This window comes from Thermobia domestica, chromosome 12 (genome assembly GCF_964235325.1).
Source record: "Thermobia domestica chromosome 12, izTheDome1.hap1.1, whole genome shotgun sequence".
NCBI classification, from domain to species: domain Eukaryota; kingdom Metazoa; phylum Arthropoda; class Insecta; order Zygentoma; family Lepismatidae; genus Thermobia; species Thermobia domestica.
Window position 1 is genome coordinate 124,491,774 of NC_137465.1, and position 26,080 is coordinate 124,517,853.

General features: G+C 34.7%; 1 protein-coding gene across 1 annotated transcript in view; it reads left to right on the forward strand.

Moving 5' to 3' along the window:
• LOC145666618 (acetylcholine receptor subunit alpha-L1-like) overlaps nucleotides 1-26,080 on the forward strand; it is a 574,605-nt gene that overhangs the window by 470,779 nt on the left and 77,746 nt on the right. The gene's annotated exons all lie outside the window — the stretch shown is intronic.

The window sequence follows — 26,080 nt, forward strand, 5'->3', positions numbered from 1 at the left end:
AAAATTTTTGAAAGTATATTATATGCGCGAATTTTAAATCATGTAAAACCTGTTCTTTCAACTTATCAACACGGCTTTTTACGTAATAGGTCTACTTCGACAAACGTATCAATTTTAACAAATTTTATAGTAACAGAATTAGATAAAGGCAGTCAAGTAGATGTCGTTTATACTGATTTTAGCAAGGCATTTGACGTCGTTGATCATGATGTCTTACTACTAAAAGTAGTTTCTCTGAATTTTTCGAAACAATCAATAGAGTATTTTGTATCATACTTGCATAACCGAAAACAATATGTTTCATATAAAGGATTTGTTACTGAAAAAATTTGTACTTTATCAGAAGTCCCCCAATGATCTAATCTAGGTCCCCTGTTGTTTCTTCTGGTTATTAATGATATTCCTCTGTTTATTAAAACTTCTCAAGTTCTCATTTTTGCCGACTATCTCAAATTATACTCGAAAGTAAGTTCAATTGATGACTGCGTGAAACTTCAACAGGATCTACAGAGAGTTCAAATGTGGTGTGATAAGAATAAATTAGTCCTGAATGTATCCAAATGTAAATCTGTATCTTTCACGAGGAAAGAAAATCCAATTACCTTTACGTATACAATAAGTGGCATTTCCTTGTCTACCCCAAATACTATCAAAGATCTAGGAGTTATATTTGATAGCAAATTAACCTTTGTTAAACATATTGACGCTATAACTAGTAGTGCGTATAGGAAACTAGGTTTAATTTATAGAATTTCTACAAAGAATCCACATTTATAAGGTAATATTTTTCGTATGTGAGGTCAAAATTAGAATACTGTTGTACTGTTTGGGCACTAACTATCACTAAATACACTGATGCAATAGAAAATATACAATTTAAATTCTTAAAAATGCTTGCATACAAGAAAACCGGTTTCTACACAAAGTATTTTCCCGTATGAAGACTTACTAACGAATTTTAATTTTCAAACATTAGAAAAAGAGATGTGTTTTTGATTTGTTGTTCTTACATAACTTATTAAAAGATGAAATTGATTGTCCAGAATTAGTTACAGAAGTGTTATTACATGTCCCAACAGGTAAAACTAGAACAGCAAACACTGGGACATTCTACGTATCGTAGAAAAGCCAGAACTAACATATTACATAAGTCTCCTCTGTGTAGAATGTGTGCTTCATATAACGAAATGATTAGATTTCATGTAGTAGATGTGTTTAGTATGTCCGAAAACAAGTTCAAAACAATTGTCATGCAATAACTTATGTATAATTAGATGACGTATATTTGTGTATGTATATAATGTATGTATAATAGTGTATGCTAATAATTATGTATACGACACTATAACTAGGCATTAAGCCTGTTGTGTTGTCCTTATGAAATAAATAAATAAATAAAATACGAAGGTGATTCAGAAAGTAATGCCTCTAAGGTGATACCATTATTTGTTTTTGACAAATTGGACCGATACAGGTATCACTAGAAAACTTGTAATGTCAGCTATAAATGGTAGCATTATTTTTCAACATAGTCCATGTTACGGGCAACAAACTTGGCCAAAGTGAAATAACGTTTTCCATGCCGTCGGCGAAGAATTGTGGTGAATCCTGGCAATATGATTGCCGAACTGCTCCTTCCATCTCCCCGGCACAACTATAGTGTTGGCCCTTAAAGCAATTCTTAAGTTTAGGGAAGAGTCAAAAGTCACAGTGCGCAAGATCTGGATTATAGGCAGGATCTGGCAAAATGTCAACTGACAGCTAAAACACTTTACCAGCAAAAGGGACAATTTTGATTAATTTTGGCGGAAGAGAGAACATGTGGCGGTACTACATCGACTGACATTTTGTTTCTGGGTCATAATGGTTTATCGACGACTTGTCGCCTGTAATGAATGTTGCTCGGCGCACAACCTTAAGCAGTCAGAAACTCAATGACAGCTCATTACTCTCGAACGAGAAGGTGAAACAAGGAAGGTGAAACAAGTGACATTCTATAGCTTAAATATCAGTGCATTGATGAGAAACAGTTCAGAATATTTGCAGTACTAGTAGCCAAGTAATGGACTTGGAGACATTACTCTCTGAATCACCCCCGTACAAAATGTGGACTTTAGATAACTATATTATTTTATTCTAATCTTAGCGCGATATTTGGAATATTAAATATACTAATTGTTTCACCTAAAACTTTGGCTTATCGTGAATACAAATTGCTTACACGCCAGCGATACCTCTTGACGTCAGATTAGGAGGTAGCACAGTTAGTGACAACTATTAGCTTGACTGAATTATTAGGAATTAGCGTGAGTGAAAACTGAGATGTTGTGCGTTTATAATAAGAATTTTTTTTCAAAGAAATTATGAATGTTTCGATCTCATACTTAATCACAAAAGAAATCGCTTCAATCAACAAATTAGAACAAGTGAACTCAACGACGTGGTTACAATGGTCTACGGGGTTTCCACACACTTCGCATCAAAACATTAACACAATTTGAAAGTTCATCTCTTCTTTAAACAGGATTTAAAAAAATAGTTATTTAAATGTGCTCTGTGGCTTTAGCTGTCTTATGAATATGCAATGAGCATTTTGGAGTTTTCACATGAAAGTGCGTATTGCGGTTTTACCCATCTGTCGTTAGGGAGTGTGGGCGTGTAAATGAAAATCAAATATTCTGTATTTTTTTTGTACGTGTGAACCAAACGCGATTTCTTTTTTTTTAGGTATTGGAAATGGTCACGTAAAAAAATCATTTTTATTCTTTTATTTTCAACGAAAATTCGAATCTATTTTAAACACAGTTGACAGATATCATCGTTATAGCTTTTATGTTACTCATCACCAACAGAGTCATTTTATATTTTCCCAAAGGGGGCAAAATTTTCCCCTCGCACAAGAATTTCACGGCAATCTTGCATTTTAGCGTCGCGAATCCAAATATAGAGATTTCAGACTTATCATATATTGCAACACATTAGTAATGAAAGTTGTGGACCAGGGGCGGATCAAGGGCAGGACAATCCTGGCTACTGCCCGGAGCGTCACAGTCAGGGGGTGTCAAAACAGCCTTAAAAAGTAAATTTTATAACAAGTTTTCTACTGACGTTTTTGGTTTATATTGTTGTAAAGTAGCCTCAATTACATCATTTTTTTTTCATTCCACCATGGAAGAAGCGAGTTTCATAGTACTAGGGGGCTATATCGACAAATGGAGACATGGCATGTAGAAGAAAAAGTGGAATGGGAGTTGGTATTGTTTATGGCGGGTCATGTTCTTTGTGAACTTCTCCCACGCAATTAATATTATTAGATTTCATATACGTTACTCTTTTAAAGTGATAGTTGAGGGGGAACAGCATATAGAGCACTTAATTTTGATTCCATAGAAACAACACGGCCGCGTCAAACTGTCGGCCTTGTTGAAAGTAGTGTCTAAAAGATATTGTTTCACTATGTACACATCTTTCTAAATTATTCATTTCGACACTATTTATGAAATCGAATATACCACTCTGCAACAACATAGGAAGGGGTTAGAAGCGGCACTACGGAAAGAATCAGTGATTACCTTTGAAATGCTTTCTCCCCCAGCAGATGTTTCCGTTGTTACAAATAACAATGACTGGTAATCATGTAAACATTAGTAGTATTCTATGAATACTGTTCGATTGTTTTTGTTTATACCTAGTACATATCAATTTCAAATACTAAATATACCTATATAGTGTATTTGAGAATTTTTTTTTTTTTTTTTTTTTTTTTTTTTTTTTTTGAAAAATCGGTTTAAACCATTAAAATCACTGTAATAAAATGTAAAATATAGGCTAGGGCTAGGGGGAGAGCGCCAAAACGTCACTTTGTCCGGGTGATAATTTTGTCTTGGTCTCGTTCTGTTGCGGACCTACCCGGAAACGGGTGTTGCCAGTGCTCAAAACTAAGTATTCATTCTGCTGTCATCGTGTTCGAATAGAGACAACACAGTGACTTTACACACGATCTCCAACGTGATTATGACTTTTGCGTAGACGTGTTTTCAAAGATGTTAGTAGAACGATAGGTAAGTGAGACTTTTTTTAACAGAAATAACATTATAACACAGCACTTCGATAAAACGAAATAAAACCAAGCAATATTTGTAAGTAATAGAATAAAAGTATAATGTAGTGCAGTAATATCATAATAATCTATCTAATAATCTGTGGCCCAAAAGTAGGTATACAATCCCGTACTGACTGTATTTTTATTGTTATCAAGCAGGTAGACCTAGTTTCTTTATTATTTGTTCTTAACGCTTTTTTTTTTTACTTATAACTTAAGCCAGAACTATCGAAGCAAATAAACCCATAAACTAATGCAGGGGTGTGTACCTACTTTTGGGCCACCCTGTATATATTAAAATGCTAGGTTTATGTGTTTGTGGTTAAGAAAAGTTTCTATGTTTGTGGCCAATTTTTCGACAGTGAAATTTCAAAACCCACAAGTGCCAGAAACGTGCCGTTTGGTTGGTCGATTCTAAATTTTGTATAGCTTTGCCGGTTCTCATTTACTTTTTCAAAAAACTTGTCTTTATTTTTCTATTCCACACTTCCGGCATAGTTTTGATCCTATTAGTTTAATGTTGCCATTGGACGTTAAGGTTGATACCCTTGTGAAAGGCAACTATTAGAGGAGCTTCTTATAGCGGGTTGATGGACATTTCAGGCGCTTTGCTTTAATCTGAATGACAAAAGTTTATTGCGACCTGGCAACTCCGAGTGCTTGTGAACCCACAATGAGACGTACTCGGATATGGAATTATAAGAACAAATATTCTCATTTCGTATAATCACTTACTTATCCAAGTTTGGAACAAACTCACCCCAACATTCTATTAAAACTACATTTATATGTTTGTCTATAGCAGAAAGAAATTCGCAGAAAGAAATAACCTGAAGCACAATTTCAACAAGGACAAACGTTGTGCTAGAAGAAAATAGTTAGATGGGTTTCTCTCGCGCAACCCATCATTATCTAAAAGAACACCTGAGGCTTTGTCTCTAGCTCGTGCAAGAGGTCTTACGAAAAGTGTTGTTGGAGACTTTTTCGCAAAACTTGAAACTGATGTTACGTCTGATACTATTGACTGTGATCCTGAACGTATATATAACGTTGATGAAAGTGGACTAGCGCTGAATAACAAACTCGTAAAGATAATAGCAGAAAGAGGCAAGAGGACTATCTCGCCGGTAACAAGTGTTGAACACGGAGCGAATATAACCCTTATAGCATGTACCAATGCAGCTGGACAATTCATTGCTACAAAGGTAAAAAAAACGTCGTCCTGAATATGAAAACGGATTTCCTCCTGGCACACAGGTTTTGTATTCAGAGTCTGGATATACTAATAGTGATCTCTTTTTAAACTGGCTTCGCTTCTTTAGAGAAAGATGTAAACCAGGACCCGTATTACTCATTTTGGATGGTCACACATCGGATGTTCAAAATGTGGAAACTGGAATAACATTCAGTTACGATGTCTTCCACCTCATACCACCCAGTATTTGCAGCCTCTCGATAGATCAGTGTTCAAATCTTTAAAACACTATTATAACCAGGCAACTAACATTTGGAAAAGACGCCATCCTTAAGAGGCTTTCACTAAGAGAGCTTTCCCAGCTGTGTTCTTCGAAGCCTGGTCGCAAGCAGCGACTATATTTAACGGTGTCAGAGGCTTCGAAGCATGTAAGATTTTTCCAATCAATCCTGGTAAGATTCCTCCAGAAGCATATGCTTTCAGTGAAGATTCTGGTTCTGTGGACACGGAGACTCACATGAAAACATTCGGAAACCAACAACAAGAGGAATGCAGTGAAGACAGTCAACGATGCAATCAAACCAGCTCTCCTCAATCCAGTACATCCACTGTATCTGGCTCACCACCGGCACCCAGATCTGTGAATTTGCCTAATGATATTAATTGTACGACTATTCATACACAACCTGATGAACAACGACAAGTGACATTTGAAGATATTTCGCCAATCTCTCAAGTACAGCCTACCAACCGAAAGAGGCCACATCGTAATGCTATTTACAATCCATTGTCTCCGTCCAAAATCCAACAACTAAAAGAATGAAAATCAGGTGCCGCGGCTACAAAACCTAAGTGCTCTAGATCTCTTCATCGTCAGGAATATAGACCCACTAATACTAAGACTTCCAACCATACATCAGACATGTTTAAGGCTGAGTTTCTACTCGCGTGATGACTAGGGAATCATCTAAGGCAAGGAAAGAAGAGTTTTGTGGGCAGTGTAACGGTTATTATTATGACGACTCTGGAGATGGTAAAAACTGGATTCAATATACTTTTTGTAGTACTTGAGTACATGAAACCTGTGCTCAATCATACGGTCGATTAACAAAAACTAAATATTTTTGTGGTGACTGCTTTGATGAGTAGGTAACCTATATAAATGATGTAATTATAAATGATGAGTAGGTAACCTATATAAGTGATGTATTACTTCTGTAGTTAGCCCATGTCCAATATCTTAGTTAAGTAGTAGCTTGTGTTAGACCCTATTTAGTAGTTAGCCCTTACATATAATACTTGTAGCCCAGCTTGTATATCATTTATCCAAATATGTACATCAGGATGTCCAATCAGTAGAAGAAAAATAGTGAGATCTTAATGTGGCCATATTAGGAGCACACCCTGTGGCCATCAATGGAGCGTGTGTTTCAATGATGGATACTTTGCATCCTTTCAGTTTTTTTGTAATAACTTATTATATACTAAGTGTCTTTTTTTGTTTCTTGTGGCTGTGTATAGTTGAAGTATGTCACTATACACACAACTTTTTGTGAGTATTGTTGCAATATCCTGCATGTTATCAAGCAAACAACATTATAGTGACCATCATAGGGGGCTTCTACCCTATAGTGAGAAGTGGGAAAGAGGTTCGCGCTCATATGAGAAATGTGCGCTGTGTAAATAGCACAGATTCAGCTAGTTTTAATTAAAGAAGTGTAATAAAAGATATTCATTTTCGCAATAAATTGTTAAACAAGTTGTTCGAAAATGTTAAGCGAGAAATATATATTGGTAATCATATACTACTCAAGCATGGAGGAAACTATTGCCTATAAATTATTTACTCGTATAAAAAATAACACGATCAAATGATACTTACCGCCGCTAGAAGAGAGAGCAACGCTAATAAAAATTCCGAAACATGTTAGCCGCAATAGCAGGTCAAAATTGAGAATATATTTAAAATAGAATGAATGGGAAATGTTTCGTAGTTGATACCTGCGGTCATCCTTACATCCTTCCAAATTCCATAAAATAATAACTCATATTTTTTTTTTACTTACCTAGTAGGTCTTAATTGATTCGATCCTCAGTTTGAAGCAGAATAGTTGTCATTCACAGACTCAAGTTTGATACATCATTGAAATAAAACGAATTGAAAATTGTCCTTGATTAATACTTAGAGACATTCTTACCTCCATATATATTCTATAAAATTAAAACCAATAACTTATATAACTTATTTGATAGAAATATAACAATCTCACATGGCACCCTTTTACGTGAAACGTGCAACTAAGAGGTCAAAATTTGGAGTATGTTTAAAGTAAAACGAATTGAAAATTTTTCGTGGTTGATACGTTCGGATATTTATTTTCAACATATACGAGACGAGAATATCTTATTTCTTATCTCGTCTTTTGCATGGAGAACCCTATTCGTAATTATAAATATTCATAGTAAGAAATGTCAATACATAACTCAATTCAAATTTTGGGCCACATTCTAAGAAGCTTTGTATCAATACAACGCAAAATTTGAGTGACGCTTAAAATAATCGGCATGGACATATTACGTAAGTAGTTGAGATAATGCTTTTCCGTAAGTAGTTTAATAAGAAAATTAGTATTTACGTTACCAAAACTTTAGTAACAGCTAATTATGTGACGCTAATCGATGTTCGAATTTAAAGCAATTCTAATAGTGCAGATGCGAATTGTAATCAATTAAGTTTCTTGTGAAGAAATGGAATGAAATCTTTGAGTTTTACGTCCCACGATTATGCCGGTTAGGCTAAAGGAGGCGGTGCTGATGAGTAATGAATGAAACGGTGGAATGAAGAAAGTGGGAGGAAACGGGAGAACCCCGAGAAAACCCACGCACACGGTGTTTGCGCACAGGGTGTCTACCACAAAGTTCACTTGGCGGGGGCTGGGATCGAACCCGGGACCCCAAGCACCAGAGGTGAACGCTATATTATAGAAATGAGTTATGAATTCTCAATACAGAAAGACCTCCGAGAAAGAAGGGTGGGGTTTCGTGAGGTAGGTGTGCAAAGTATTGACATTTGAATGGTTGAAGGATACACTGGTTTACAACTCAAATACTTTATTCTTGTCAAAAAATTGCAGTACTACAAGAATACACTATAATGTGACAAGAAAACGGTAAAGCATGACATATATCCACACGAAATCCAACTTCAGAATAGACTCTGTCGAGCATGTCTGACATAACTGTCAAAACTGCCCGCTGATTTGTGTTTTCAGGAAGGTTATTACTAGGGCCCGGATAATTATGTACTAAAAACAATGAAAATATGTACATATATATGTACATAAAATCTCAATAATATGTAATAAAACCCTTCCAAAAGAGCAAAATATGTAAAATGAAAATACCAGCATTTTCTATTACGTTTTCTACATTTGATGTTGTAAATACAATATTTATTCAATTACAATGTTTACTACCTGTTACTTTTCCAGCATGATCTCCGCAACATTAAGAAACAGAATGAGTTTCAAATTTTCAGTCAGAAAACTTATCTTGTTATCGCGTATAAAAGAGTTTCTATGCACTAAATGGTCGTTTCATTTCACACAAAGTCTTGCTTCATATTTATACTTTCAGAAATCATCCAAAGGTCATTCAACTGTACATTACGGGATAATTCTAAACCACTGGCCTGCCTACCTGTACAACAGATAGTAACTTACCCTAACATAGCCTAACCTCTCTAATCTCTAATTAATCTTAATTAACCTAATTTGGGAAGGATTTTTTACGAAAACTTTGTTTATGCCATTGTACATCTAATGGGCGTCCAGCGTTATAGAACCTTCCCGTACATTACACACTCAAAACATCTTAGTAAAAAATATCGTGAAGAACAAAACATTCTCAATTAAACTTTTCACTATTTCAACAGTCGATCTCCGTAACAGTAAGGAACGAAAATTTGTTTCAAATTTTCAAACACAAAATCTCTCCTGTTATCACGCAACAGAGCTTTATATTGACTGAACGATCGTTCAACATTACACAAATTAATTGGTAATGGCTATGTTCCGCATCATTGGGAGTTGGGAGCGACAAAGAGAAAGTTGAAAAGTACTTTTCTTAATGCAGTTAAAAGTACCGTTGTGTTTGCAAATCCACAAGTTGCTGTCATTTATCCAACAATTTTGATCTCGCTCTCCCAATCACTATGTTACTTCTTTCGTGGGTGTTACGTTGGCAAATGCTTGACAAAAGGACCAATTATATTGTAAAGCCAAAATTGGCAATGGGCTAGCCTACTGTTTCCCTCTATTAAGCCTTATGTGTGTCCTGCAAGAGTACATCACCTGCTTTAAGTATCAAAATCAAGACAATGTGCAGGTTCAATGCCATTTCATCCGTGGTCGGTCCACCTCGATCTGTCCAGAATGCAGGACACACTATTTACTTTTATATAAATACTTATTTCCAGAATATTATATATATACCTGCTATGTCTACTCTTCTTGGGAACGTATTTCAGCATCTTCTTCAAGATACTTCACGTCCATAACTACAATAATAATAATAATAATAATAATAATAATAATAATAATAATAATAATAATAATAATAATAATAATAATAATAATAATAAATACCAGGTAAATCTTAATTCACTCGATGAAATGGGATTGCAGTGCTTATTATGTGTTTTCTTATGTGGATATCATTATACTAATGAACCCTGAAAACCCACAAGGGATTGTTTCCGCCCAATGTAAAACCACAGCGTAACAATTTTCACTGTTTAACTGTGTATTATAACGAACGAAAGCAATGAACATAGCGGACAGAGAGCATGGGTTCTGGTCAACCATGGACCATTAAGTATTGAAGGAGTATTTGTGTGGATGTCTGCTGTGCAGAATGTGACACTTTCTAATCCGAAACTCTCCCAGTTCTTCTCTCATCATCCCATTACTGTTGGCCCACCACAAAAACCACTATTCACGGTATGATAAATCTCGCCATGCCATCCAATTTGACGCTCCATGCGAAAGATCCACATAAATGCATGCATACATACATATATACATTACATTCTCATACATCCCAACAGATTATTGGTTTTCGAGAGTCCCAATAGAATTTTAAAATATTCTGCTACCACTTGTGGTCGCTCAATTAAGTTAATGAATATGTAATTTCTCTAGCTATATCACTTCCTTTTTCTATCTTTTGTTTTAAACTACAAAATGGTTTATTTATTCGTCTGTCATATCAGCCAACCATGACATGCATTTGCATATAGCATGTTTCATGGTAGACAGGTATGTAAATCTCATATTATGTATACAGAGCAGTTTGCACTTAAAGTGATTTCCAGTTATGTCTATAGTATATTGTTTAAAGATATTATTCGAAAACTGATTGAATAACTTGAACATTAACAGTAAGGTTTGTAATTGTAATAAATAATAGTTTCGTTATCAAAGACGAAAGGGCACAATTTCTGAATGTTGGACTCTTTTTTTTATCGCTATTAGACCTTTTATGGAAGAGGAAAGAACTATGTGTCTTAGTAGTCGCCAGCAATGTGCATATTTCCAAACACAGTCCTTTAAACACCTGCCCTTACGTACGATGTAATCACACATTTTCCGTGATTGGAAAAGATACTCTGTTTCGGCCAGTAGATTAAACTGCGGGAGGAGAGAAAATAAGGCATAGCCTGACGAAATTCTTGAAATTCATTTTAAGTCTAACCACTGAAATGTAACTGAAAGCAAACATACGAAACCACAAATAAATATGTAAGTATTGCCTGATAATTGAAATAATTAATTATAAAATACCAATAAGTAGAGGATAATTATCAATTGAATAGTCCAATTATAATCAATTCAGTCTTCCAATTTCAAAACGGCTGTTGTCCATTTCTTTGGAATGCCTTTTTTCATGTTTTTTGATTGGCCAATCCTTCGTCTCAGACGATTTGTCCCATTTCATGTGTTCAGGTAATTATTTGACATTTTTACAAAACTAATTTTGCTTATTTTCAGGGGTAAAAATTGAGATGATTAATATAAAAACTTATTTCAGGAAAGTTTTGTAAAAACAGAGGTTTTGGAAACAGACAACACAATTCTCAGGTCATTTAGGGTAGGTTTAAGGTGGACAACCCTCATGAGATATCATTAAATTAGATCCCCGGTAGGCTTGCGGAACTTCATGAGTACTTTGAAGCTTCCTCGTGCGTATATGGTTTGCAAACCCGTCTTCGGTATGGGATACCAGGGTTCGATTCTTGACAGATATACACATGATACAAAGTATACGTTAAACAGTTGGTTTACGTCTTGGTGCTAAAAATTAATGATCAAATGATCTATTCATTGTTTTAAAAACAATCCAAAGCGAATACGTTGCGTTCGTGTTATTTATTTGGTAGAGGTTTTAAACTAGAGGTGTTGTAATTCTTTCTTATAATCCATAACTAGACACAATAGTTGTAACTAGTTGCACAATATTTTATTATCTGTGTCTGAATCAGCAGACAATACTTTCTGCTATAATGTTATTCTTCTCTGACTTTCTTCTTTCGTGCCTCTGATCATAGCTCATCAATATCGTTCGTTTAAGTAAAACGATATTTTTCTTAAGAACGTCTAGCATAATATCTCAAATCTATTTTCTTGTTGTTCTCATCAATCTCTCTTGCAAGACTAGCGACATAATCAGCTCAAGTCAGCACGTTTTCTTTTATTTAACATATTCTGATCAAATTCGCAAGCACATGAAAATATTATCCAGTCTATTTTAGAAGTAAATAAATAAATATACGATAAATGAAGCTGGTGAGTTTTTGATTATTATTTAGTTTTTGTGCCCGTTTCAAGTTATACTTTTAACTATGTATGTTAATGATTATGTAGAATAATAATAATAATAATAATAATAATAATAATAATAATAATAATAATAATAATAATAATAATAATAATAATAATAATAATAATAATAATAATAATAATAATTATTATTATTATTATTATTATTATTATTATTATTATTTGAGTCGATTGAGAGGAGGGAGCACGGTTGTTTAGTGGCAGAGGATTCATCTCTGGTGTGAAGAATCCTTGGTTTAATCCCCACCCACGCGGGGGATATCTATGGGTTTTTTCCATGTCCTTCCTTTTCCTCCCGCATTCTCATTCTGCCATTTTTTCATAATTCACTTCCATTAATTCATCTGTCTCTTTTAACCTAAAAAGCATTAGTATGGGACGTGCAACTAGAAATTTAATTTCATCTACAGAGTCGATTGAGAAAATTCAATTGAAGAAATAGGCTTGGCAACATCAAATGTTTTTTTTTTTCTTTTTTTTTTACTTCTTGGATTATTTGAATTCTTTGAGTTGAATAAAGTGTGTAAAATTAAATAATTCTGTATGTAAGAGACATCTATTTGAATATGATTATATAATGGCCATTTTTTCCTCAATATTTGTGTCTAATAACAGAATATAAACAATGTCTTAAAAGTAAAATATTGCTGGAGAATCCAAAGCAAGTTTTTTTTTTTTTTTTTTTTTTTTTTTTGTACGGATAGAGGGATGAAAAGCTAGTTTCACAGCTACCGTCGATGAGAATTCTTTGTTGTAGAAATCTAGTTCCGCGACTGGTGATATAACCATTTGAAACTGGAAATGATATACGCCAATAATTTCGAATTGAAATATTTCTTGGTTATTTGGAATTTAGCGGCCGTTTTTAGCATCGAAGCTGAATGAGACGTTTGACAGAGAGCCTAATGGAGTTTAAGATTTAATCGGAAACACCGTAATGCGTTTAGATTTCAAGGTTCTCTCAATGAAGATCGAATCCTGAACCCCGTACACCAAGATTATCACTAGACTATCGGGAGGGAGAATGAAGTGAAAACAACGAAGATGTAATAAATTCTTCTAACGTCAATTCTTCTCACGGTCTGTAGACTTTATAGTTATTATTTGTATGTGTTATTCGATTATTTTGAATGGCTTGTGTGAAAAAAATAGTGAGATGTTATTAGTGAGTTAATTTAATTTCCGAAATTATCTTTTACAACGCCGTTTACCAACGATACATCCTACATAGTCAGAAAACAAATTAAGTAATTAAAAATATGGATCCTTTACTGGTTGGTGGAAAATGCAAATTTACCTGAACGCGTAGTGGTTACTGCTAATAGAGTCTAAGGCTTGGACAGTAAAATGCGGAGTGATTATAGAAAAAAAAAAACAATAACTACATCGTGAGTAGTACCTAGGAATAGTTTTTTAGTAGCAATGCTTGTGGTATGCATAATGTTTACTGTTGGTTGTTAGTAGTGTTAATAATGTTTTGAAATCCTGTCTAATCAGAAACGTTGCAACTATGCATACGTCTAATAAGGCAATATCATCTATGAGAACGTTATTACGGAAATTGTTATCCAAGTACAACAATTGTGGGAATCGGATAATTCAAAGTCCCGATATGTTGTTCAGGTGGTAACATATTTAGTTCAGATAAAGGGATCACTATTTCTAGCAACAGTTGTGAAATTAGACATTGTGTGTTATTAATAACTGCTTTTTTAAATAGGGAAAATGCGCAATATATTTTTCTAACTATGATAAAAATGTATCGACTTTATGTATACGAATTTTGAATTGAACATTTGGTCCTGAATATGTTGCTTGAATTATTAGATTCATAGCCATCTGCAGGATGGGGAAAGGAGTTGGCAATAGCCTTTCCGATGATTTTCGAAACAGATAGTACATACATTAGGTTATTTTTTTCGACATACCCTACCCATATCGGTTGAAGCATTTCGGTTGTTTCATCGAGGGATGAGTTTGAAAAAAGCCACAGCGTCACAAAGTATTTCATCTTCTCGCCTGAAGCGAAGATACGGACTCCTAGGTGCTCCTTGAAATGCGGGAACAGGTGAAAGTCACTTGGAGCGAGGTTCGGACTGTGGAGAAGGTGGTCAATGAAGTCCCAGCGAAACTGTTTCTGGGCTATATGCGGGCGCGCGTTGTCGTGAAGGAAGATGACGCAATCAGTGAGAAGTCCTGGCCGTAAACTTCTACCAGCTACCAGTGAATTTCAGCAGCGGTTACATGTTCAGCAGCCCACACAAATCGAACAACTGAGCAGACTCCGTCGCGAGACCAGTTTTCCAAACGAGTCGCCATTTGTGTTTACCTAAAACTAGCGCCGTAGGTAGCGGATGGCTGAAACTCTGTACAGTTGCCAACTCTATGTATTAAAATTATGAAGTTGGCACTTCTCATTCCTCTATAACGGAGGAAAATCCAGGAATATCGGCATTGTAACCTTAGTTTGCTATCCTCACTCGTATATTAACTATTCTAATAGTGTTGTGCAATGTACGTAAATACTTGTTAACTTACATAAAGTGTTATGTGCGCGGACGTATCAAAGTGTATGTACATTTGCGCCTGTCTTTGAGATTGGTCTCTCCTTCTCGAGAAAAAAAAATCCTGAGTGCATCTCTCCTTAGATTGTACATAGTTTAGCATTATAACACATACAAGAAGAAATTGTTCAAAGCATCTATATTATTGTATTTGAGTTATATTTGTCTAGGAACTTTGAGAGAAATTTCCTACAGAAGCAGCTGAACTCTCATTGTTGTAAAATTCTAAGCTTTTAGAGAGCAAACGTCCTACCAGCTAAAATAATTCTTGCTGTGACAATCACAAAACACAAACACAGGCTCTGTTGGGTCTTGCGAGTGACGAGTCAATTCGTTCGTCAAATTGTTGTGTTGACACAGACTACTGGTCGTTGAGGAAGAAAATGAAGGAAAGGCTTCTCAGGGCAGAGTTTGTCTTTTGTTAAACAAACTTTCTCTGTAGATTTTATCGACCGTCCGTACCTCCAAATGAAAATGAAAAAAAATTGTGGAAGGGACAGACGTTGTTGAATGGAAGTTTCGTCAATCTAGGCGTGACGTTTCTTCTTTATACGAGCTTTTGTCTGTATTATTTTCACTTCTGAGATTCTTTGTCGTAAAGCCCAAATGGCTTCAAGAACTTGCCGAAAGGAGATATTGACCGTGACAGTTCAATACAACAAGGCTCTTCTATATAGATGCTGGGTTTAGTGTTTCGTTGGAGTTGATTAACTCTATCCCATGTGACCATAAATAAATTTCAAACTACAGTAAATCAGTTGGGACGTGTATAAAAGAGACGTATCTTAAACCGTATTGCAGAGTTATTCAGAACTCCAGTCTAAGCTAACATATATCTGGGGTGACATAAGAGAGTCTTGTGGGTCTCCGTATGTTCAGTCAAATATAGCAGTCAAAAATAGCATTACGCTATTTTCATTTCATGACTAGCTAAATAATACTGAAAACTGTATAACCAAGTAATAATTTGGTCACTCTATTCCTTTTCCGTGTAAACAGTAAGCACCATTATGTTCACAGTGCAGTAAGTATCATAGATATAACAATGTAAGAAAAGTGATGAAATTTCGTAACTGCATGGTTCTCTCCTAGAGCTGCTCTAAAAATAGCACTAACAGCAGAACAATGAGATATGTCCCTGACAAAATTGTTTGAATGTCACAACTTACAATTTTATGTAAAAAAAAAAAAAAAAAAAAGAAAAACTAAGTAAACTATATACTTACAGTATTTCTAGAGAAAGTGGAATTCACATTAAACTTCTAGGTGGCAAAGAAAACAGTTACTTCACACAAGTAGGCAAAATTCACCATGTGATACTGCAAAATAGTAATGTGTATGTGTGTTAATTTTGATTTCCCGTACTGTTGTTGTCGTTATAATGGCAGGTATCACAAAAATCTTTACACTTTATCTACAGTACTCATTTTTTAATGTGAACATTGCTTATCATGGTTCAATTGACTCCGAAAATATAGAATAGGGGATATGTCTTACTAAGGCTGTGTGTTTCCATCGGAGATTGAACCTGGTATTACATGAACTGAAACAACGTGTTTACCATTTTTTTATGCAAAAGAGCACTAACACATTTAAATTAAGATTTAACATATAAGATATATTTGTTCTATATGTTAAAAGAAAGAGAATCTAGCGTATATTTTATCTTACGTTATTGCGTCAATATCTCCCGCACGTCTAGTGACCAGCACGCGAATTTGGTGCACGGAGTATCAGGTTCGATTCTTATCTTGAAGTTAGAATGCATTATTATGGTTCGCATTGTACTTAAATGGTAGCTCCACTCCTCATATGGCCTCGGTGCTGAGAAGAGGCCCTACATCACAACAAGTAATATTACTTCAGAAATGAGGTTACGAGATACATACTTCTTGCAAAGCGCATAATCTACTTTATTTTTTATTATCATTATTGTAACTCTTTCCTTCGCTTCTTTCGCACTGCTGTGTTCAGATGGATATCTTACCTTCAGAAAAAACATTAAATATACGTATTATTTATATAGTAAAATGCTAGGTTTGTACGTTTGTGGTCAAGAAAAGTTACTATGTTTGTGACCAATCCTTTCGACAATGAGATCTAGAAAACCACAAGTACTAGAAACATGCCATTTTCGCTGGTTCGCGGAGGATCGCGAAAGTTAATTTGCGATAGTAAAAATTCAGAATCAATTTTGCCATTGATGGTCTTATACAGGTAAAGTAAAACATCTCTGCGACGTCGTTTGTCAGAGGAACATAAGTTTCATTAAAGTCATTAGTTCATGTTTCGAGTAGTTACGTAACACGGAAATTCTAAATCTAACTATGCCTAGAAAGAAGTTTAGTACAGAGTCAATGCGAGATAGATTATTAAGTATTGCCATGTTTCATACAGTGAACAGTATTCAATGCTCGGAGAAATTAAAACCTTATAAAAGATCAGGGCAGGAGGACTTTGTATTTCAGGAAATCTAAAGAGTAGACCAAATAGTTTCATAGCTCTGGATAAGATCAAACTGATATCATCCGCAAAGAATATTTTTTTTTTTATCAAAAACAAGAGATTTTTTTCAGTTGAAATTCGTTTGGTAGGGATACTCTGTCGAAAACCATTTTTTTTTTTTGTTTAAGGAAGTAATGATTGTAGTACATTTGTTGGGATTTAGAAACATTTTCCAGGTAAAGGTCCAATTACATGACTTCCCTGTGTCAGCTTGCACCCAGCGGAACTATTCTTTTAGACATATACGTCCATGGGGTTATTATAGAAGTGATCTAAAACTTCGATTATAAATAAATATCCCAAATTTGAAGCCATTTTTCTCGTGATCCCACGGACGGATATATTTAAATATTGCTTTATTTTTCTTCAGCATCTTCAAACTAATATAAAAAGAGAAAGTGTCTATCTAAGCATAGACGCTTTTTACTACTGGCGTGATCATTAGTTCTTTGTATTCTAAACGGTCTTATAATATTGTATATGAGCTCACAATGTCACTGATTGGTAGGTTGGTTTGAATTTAGCGTCCCTTTCAGTTCCTACACTAAATATGTGATGCGTGAACGTACGGATTAACGTGGGATCCGATTCACATAGAATCAAACCCGGGCCTCTTACACCACAATTTTACATAGTCATGAAGGATCTTATCTGAATTTATCGACTACCTTTAATTATTAATAAATTAGACCAATTCTTATTTCAATTCAAATTATTTAGATAACATTATGTAGTTGTTTCACTAAAATAATCTCATAGTAGCTCTGTCAAAACAATAGGGAGACCTATCACTGACTGGGACTGCATAATATTGATGTACCAAACTATATATACTGTAATCAAATTAAATTTTTTAGTTTAACGTCCCACGATTACGCTCTATAGGCTAACGGAAACGATGATTAAACAAGTGAATGATGATGGAAGAATTAGTGGAACGAGAAAGACGAGAGTACCCCGAGAAATCCCACGGGCACGATGTTGTCCACCAGAAACTTCATTGGCCAGGGATTACATAATGAACAGTCAATCCTACTACCATTCAAGTAAGTAAGTTTAGTTAAGTGGCATACTTCTGAAGAACACTAATAAGCGAAGACTCGACAATCATTATTTGCTTTTTAAAAAAGGAGAGAGAGAGAGAGAGAGAGAGAGAGAGAGAATAAAAGGAAACATGTGTAGAAGTTCGTGATCTCGTATGAACATGGGTTGTCCAAACTACGTAGTTCCATAAACTTAAAGCTTGAATTAAAGACCTAGCGGGATTTAGTTACAAATTCCCATTTAGAATGAAAAAGCTCCGATTCACGCAACTCTGCAATATAACTCATTTTGTTAATCTCGCATAACCTTTTACAATAGAAAACAACCAGCGTTTTGCAAAGTCTCGGGGACACTTAAATTACCTGATAAAATTGCACGGGGCAAAAACACATTCTACGTACTCTACATTGTTCTGAGAGCTTGTTTTATTTGGTCTTCTCTACCTTACTTCGCCTGAGCGTACAATCTCTTGAGAAACTCCACTAACAAGTTTTCCTTGGGTTTATTTCAGAAGGCGTTCGTTGTTGTGTTTCCTAAAGATATGAAGGTATTCGTTGGGGACAATATCTAGTAAAGTCGTTAATTGGTTTCTGTGAAATGTTGCATTCAGGAAGAGGAGAAAGTTTCGCTATGCTCCCGGAAGATGGAGGATTACCCAAGCACAAGAACAAAATGAAATAGGTACACAAGGTACGAAGCGTTAATTAAGTATAAACCAAAAGTTATATTTTACGGTGGGCCAATTAAATTCAGTTCGCTCCTTCTATTTCAAGAAAAATTGCGTCCATATTTTCCAAGGAAATTGTAGATATTACAGCATACAGAAGTTATACACTTCATATTTTAATGCGTTTACGTGATTTTAGAACGACATTAGATATATAACAGTATGTATTTCCGTAGATAGCATCGTTATTTTCACGTTAACAGATAGAGATCTTTATAGCTCGCAGGTAGAGACATCTGTTAATAGCTTTTTGTATCAATTGTCAACCGTTAACTCCTTTTATAGCTGCTTTGTTTTCGAAAATTATTTGCCATTATTCCAGCTTGTGGAAGTTTCACAACAGTCTCTCTAATCACATTGAAGTACGTAATGAAAGCTGATTGAAATGTTAGCTTTCACACCACTTCCCAGTACCCTGCTAATATCTACTAGTTCAGATTTTAATAACGAATTTTAAAACTGTTACGGAGAATAATTACAACAGGTGTGATCTAACTTTTCCGTGACAGAAGCTATTTTCTCGGAGAAGCGTTTATAACTGTACATAAATATAATATATAAGACATACAGTAAATGTTTACCTAGCAAGCTAAGGGAGCATAGCGAATTAGCTCATTTACTGCCTCCTTCTGTCACGTAGGAATCGAACCTATGGCCACACCCTCTCATGACTTATTTACGTAGGCATAATTGCTATATGTATGCTACCATACATACAGCAAGTATGCTGGTATAAATGAATTATTAGCTGGGTTAGCGGTATGACTTAGAAACAACATTATATAAAATGGCTACAAAAAGAAAATTTACGCTCAGCAGGTCAAAACTACAACTATTAGGGCTAAGAACGATGACACAAGGCAAACCCAAGCATGTTACTTCTCCCAACATAAAACTACCATTGAAAGTAGTTTCAGCAATTCCTTCTAGATCTGGGTAATTCTTCATGACTATTAACATTGAACAGGACACAATGAAGGCTGAAGCGCGATTTATATCAAAACGACAATAAATTTCAACCATCACTCCAATAATAATAATTCTAAATGATCGTGTCTGTAAAGCAATTGAAGAGAGTGCAAGATAAGAACTGACATGTTTTGTATATTTATATGTATAATACGTTAAAGTTCCTTTGCAAAATAACGCAACTCATTTCCTACTGAAACTTACAAGCCAATATACATTTTCCAAAATGTGCCCTTCATACCGTTTGACTCCTTTCAATTTTAATGTAGAAATGGATAGAACATTTTGGATTAAGCAAATTCATCACAGAGACTGAATTAAAATCTATATTCATTGTTTAATTCTAATGGTCCATAAGACTTTGAAAGCATTAATTTAAAAATGATAAACAAAATATCGTCCCTCTGTTTGCAAAGTGTCGTATCTCAGTTTTTCTCATTTTTCAGGAGAGCGATTTGAAATTTTGCACCTATTTTACTTTCCTGTTACGCTCGTGTTTACCAACAAATATTAACCATTTTTGAAACACTGTAACCAAAGGGACATTCATCAATACCACACGTTCAAAATATATGTTATTTGAGATACTTCTGTTTGAAAAAAAAAAAGTTTGTTTTAAGAATGGATAACGTCACTGTGTATAGTTCTTGGAATATAAGAATAATGTCAAATTTAAGTTGGAAAACTGTAAATTTGTCCATTTGTGTACATCTAAGTTGTTATATTCATCTTTGATATGAGTAAGTTATACAAAATAGTACACAAACGATAGAATCAAAAGTCTTATTTGTTTCATTAATTAATTAAACATGTTTATGAAATTAATAGTAAAAGAACAAACTCATAAGGCTTATGACCTTTCACCAAAAAAGGAAACAATGTAGTATGGAATAAATACTACAAATTAACACTATTAAGTGTATGTGAAGCTGTATGAAAGAAAACTAAAATTAAAGACAGCTGCTCAATAATGAAATTAAAGATAAGTTATTGTTAATAAACTAGAGTATTGTTATTAAACTAGAGGATAATAGTATTCTTTTAAGTAAACATGAGTATAACTTAAATGACTACAGTCAATAGCACCTCCATACGATATTGAAACTTATTGATCCGTGTTCATAAATTAATTGAGAAAAAAAGACAGAGCTGAAGTTAACAAAAATACAAAAAGAAACACGGTTTCGTTTGAAACCGTCTTAATGATCGAGGTGCAAGTAAAATTGCTGATGCTCAGACATTCGTATGACAGGGGTTATTCCGTTGCACAGAGACATTAAGTCTGTGTATTTGTCTTTGGCGACTTTCAGCTTTCGCAGACTAAGTTCGATCATAAAATATTTTACGTTCTTCTTCAGGCGCTTAAATTGGAGTTCCTTGTAGTCGAATTGTATTTGGCTAATTTTGTAGAAAATAGTTGTCGGTAGTAACGTCACTAAGGAGGTGAGGCAAATAGGGTTTATGCCACAGGCGCCGCATTGAGGGGCGCAAAACTGGGCAAATATTTATTTTCACTATAAGGCAAGGGAAGAAGTTTTAGCAAACTGAAGAATATAAAAAAAAAAATAACTCAAAAACTTAACAGGACAACAACGACCCATCAATTTTAAGATCATATCCACAGAACATAAGTTAGCATGAAAGCTATCTTTTGAGTACATTATAAAAACCTTTGCAGACAAAAGAGCTCACAAAGTTAAATTTTACTATAGTTTCAGCTTTTGTAGTTTCATTTAACTTCGATATAAGAGATTTGTACAAATGTCCGAATATAATACTCGAGACAATAGCTTGACTGTTTGTCATAATTAAATATTCTATTCTAAAGCAACAGACTGTTAATTTATTCTACACATGTGCATATCCCGATATAATTCCAAAAACATTGTGATTTTCTGTTATTACGATATGACTATAAGAATATGTCAAGCATACTACTCTCAGATTATTTGGCAATCAAATATTAATTTGGTGTTTTATTTTGTACTAAAATTAAATTATGTACTGCAATTTTGAAATTAAGCGCGTTACCACTTAAAGAAAAAATAGAATAGCAGAATTACTGTCTGATGCCAATATCACGTGTAGTCGAGGTGCGTTTTGGTTTGGTTGGTCAGGGGGAAGGGACTAAGGAGAGTTCTTGCCCCGGCGATAACTAGCCTAGTTGTGTCGTTGGTTGTGGCTGACCTCTTCAAAACTCTTATTTCCATTATGTTCTTCTTGTTTAGTCTTTAGGATTACTTTCCTGTGATTCTAGACTTTGTAGAATTATAATTTCTTCGGAGAACTGCTTGAAGTTGACGAAATCAATATGCTGTAGTTCCACTACCTCAAAAGGCTGCTTTTTACAAGCCAGCTTGATCACAGGGAACACTTGTGAAGACAAATAATTATTTCCTGCTTGCTTAAAAAACATATTTAAACAAATTACGCATTAAGGTGAACACTCACTCACACAAAATAGAAAGTCGTTTGAGATACGACTCTGTGTGAACAATAGAAACTTACTTTAATTCTTCTTTCAAACTGTCGTATCTTGAGTTACTACAGTTCGAGAGAACTTTAATTCTCTACAATTGAGATACGACGAACATCAAATTGCTTATTCCTCAGTATATTTAGGAATTTAGATACAACTGTTAATCAGGGATAAGAGATGGCGCTGTAAACGCTAAGTGTTGGGGAGCCTTGCTCTCAATTTTTATTCAATTTTTAATATTTACAATTCATTACTTTTTACAATTTTATTGTTTGTTACAATTTCGATATACCGTTTTTCATTTTCAACATGTTCCTGCGCCTCTTATCCTTTCTCATTACATTAACAGTGTGATAAACAATTATATTTAAAACAGGCAAATTCGGCCATTTTGGCACGTGCTATCTTAGTTCATATTATTGTTTCAAACAATTTATTAAAAAAAAATTTAGTGAAGTAGTCCACAGGGCTCTAAGGCCGGGACTTCCTTTGTAAATATAAGTAAGGGAGATAACTGAAACTGGAACGTACTTAATCCCAATGTTGACAAAGCAAATTGCAAACTTTCATTTCAAATGAAGACTTTCTTTATTTATAAAATTTTGTAATTATATAACTTTAATGGATTGCACAGTTCCTTTCTATCTGTTATGAGTATGACATAAATTGAAAATCATGGTGTTAGAACAAAATTATACGTAGAGTTTCACTTTTCAGTTGTTTCTTTGTTTTCTTGGAGTGTTGCGCACCTTACAATGCAAATGTAAATTTATATATTTTACATAATGTAGTTACAGTTGCATGGATACACAAATAAAATACCAGAGGTTGTTTGTGGTTCCTGTTTAATGCATTTAAACTGTGCTCCAAAGATTTAAAAAAGTGGAATACGCAACTATTCTCTCTCTCTGTATTTTTTGTTCACTAACGAACTTCTTAATATATGTCCTTGCTATGTAATAATAATATATTCACAGGCTCACAAATGCACACACATATTTACACGAATATTCACGCACACAAGGTACATATAATGTAGCTTTGCTGGAACCTCTTATATGAGCTAAGGAAAGTGCTCATGAATTCCAGGATGCGACAGTCAGTAACAACACGTCTGGGCGCCGCCGTATTAAGATGTGAATCAACCACGGTGTAAATTTAATAACACTGGCGGTTCAACTTGGAACCTAGGGAATAGAAGAGAGGCTGAATACCAAGCAAAAGACAGGCGCAGAGAAACAGAGAGAGAAAGAGAATATGCAAGCAAGCAGAAATGCGCTGAAACGAGGAGAATGGGAAACAGACAAATGAATTTACCGACAAAGGAAGCCAGGTCAAAGAGGTAGATTTTTCTTTTTTAAAGACAACTTTTTCGACTTCCAACATACAAATACACACTTAGTTTTACATAAGACTATTCGCAGAAGTTTCTCATATAGTACACGCAATAATAAGATTACACTTGTCAGAAGGTATGTACATTTCACTCTACTGATAACTTACGCAAAGTTCATAAAATCAAGAAAGTCTGACAAAATATCCCAAATTCAATATTCTTGTGAAAAAACTAGACAAACGAACTTCTCTTGGTATTTGTAATATACCTGAAACTCGATCTTGAAATGTGAAATCTTCAACCTCTTAATATAGTACGTTGGATTGTTCAGAAACTGCCAGAAGTTCGTTAAAGACCTCGTTAGGTTAATTAAATTAAGACAGACAACCACCTTTGGCTTGTAGGACAATAGGGTCTATTCTAACCCTCATTGAGACTTGAAATAATCTCACTGATTTGCTCAAAAAATCTTTATTTTGATAATTTTAGCACGATGACAGATACCTATTTTAGAGAGAGCTAACATGCTTAAACAGAAAATTGAACTAAGCAGCTGGGATTGCCATCTGTCCGGAATTAAACAGGACACTCAGAATTTTAACAAAAATGTCAGCGTCCTTTCTTACGCCTAAGAAGATGGTGGGACACCAAATTACTTAAAAAAAAACACTTAACTAGGTATAAAATATTCAAAACTCTTAGTGAGATTTGTCAACTTTGACCCGTGATGTATCTATTATATATGGCTTGTCGACATCTCGATATGATTCGATCGCTAAACTTTTGTGTGTTGCCAACAGTAAAATTATATTCTTTATACCGGTTTCTTGGCTCATAACTTCTGTTTAATTGACTGCCAAAAACTGACGATATGAATTTCCTTTTTCGTGAGTGTGGTTTGGTTGAAATGTTCATTCATGAATATACAGGTTGTTCTTGGAATAAAACGATAAACTTTACATATGTGGTCAAGGGCGCCCATGTTGTAGTTCAAGGGGAGCAAGTATAAGCGACATTTCAATTATAGTTTCAAATTTTGCTGTAACTATTCTAAAAATTCAATTGAGTTTTCGATATTCTGAAGTGCAATTTCTTCAAGGGGGCGAGCGCCCCACCTTTCCCCCCTAATGGGGGCCCTTGTATGTGGTTAGGATCTCAATACATGAAAAGAGTTTAGCTGTGACTTGGTCGGAAACTCATAGCCTAAGTACAAAAATGGAACCAACTTAAGGTAATTACCAGAATTGGTTATGTGATGGCTACATTGAATAAAGCAACCCATAAACTTTGAATACATATTTAGAACATCAATACAAGAATTAACGCTTATCTGTGAATTTGGTCGTAAATGACTAATTGCGGAGATGGAATCAAGTTAAGATAGTCGAATTGGTTGTAGAGTGGCTACACTGTGAATAAAAGAAGCTACGAATTTCGCATACATGTTTAGGATCTTAATACAACAAAGAAATGTATCTACGGCTTTGGTTGGAAACGCTTATTACGGCCAAATTAAGGTATTAAAAAAAAAAAAATAACTACACTATGCCCAATTCCACTAATTACCATAAATTGTCCCCAAAGCTACAGAGGTTCAGTGGTAGAGCGCTTACCTCTGTTGCATGAGTCCCTTGGTTCAACTCCCGGCCAAGTAAGTTTGTGTTAGACAATTTCAGGTCCATTGGATTTTCTCGGGGTACTTCCGTTTCCTTCCACATTCTCATTACACCAATTGTTTCGTCATCTTTCACTTGCCTTAATCATCTGTCTGCCTTAGCCTAAAGGGCATAATTGTGAGGTTAAACTGAAGTATTTCACTTATTTTTTTTTTTTTCAATGTGAATTGCAATAGAGGAAAAAGGTAAAAGGGAGGTAAGATTCACAGTACAAAATGCTAAACAACTGTATACTGGCACTATACTAAAACTAAAAGTAGCTAAAACTTATCATTACCGGTTTCGTTTTTGATCCTTATAGAGCAAAAGTGGTAATAAACATTATGAAAAGCTTTATTTCTCTGATATGATTTTAGTAGAATATACCAAAAATAGGCTCAATCTTGGCTCTAATGCCTCTGTTGAAACCGGAAATGGTAGCAATGTAGGAATATTAATTAATCCCCACAGAGCAAAAATGGTAATAAATAAAAAGAATGGTTTATTCGATATGAATTGTGAAGGTAATTTCCTCTCTCTCCCAAATCCAGTTTGAACAAAAATTGAGATAGTCACTTGTTTCAAGTTCTTCACTCTTCCCTCTA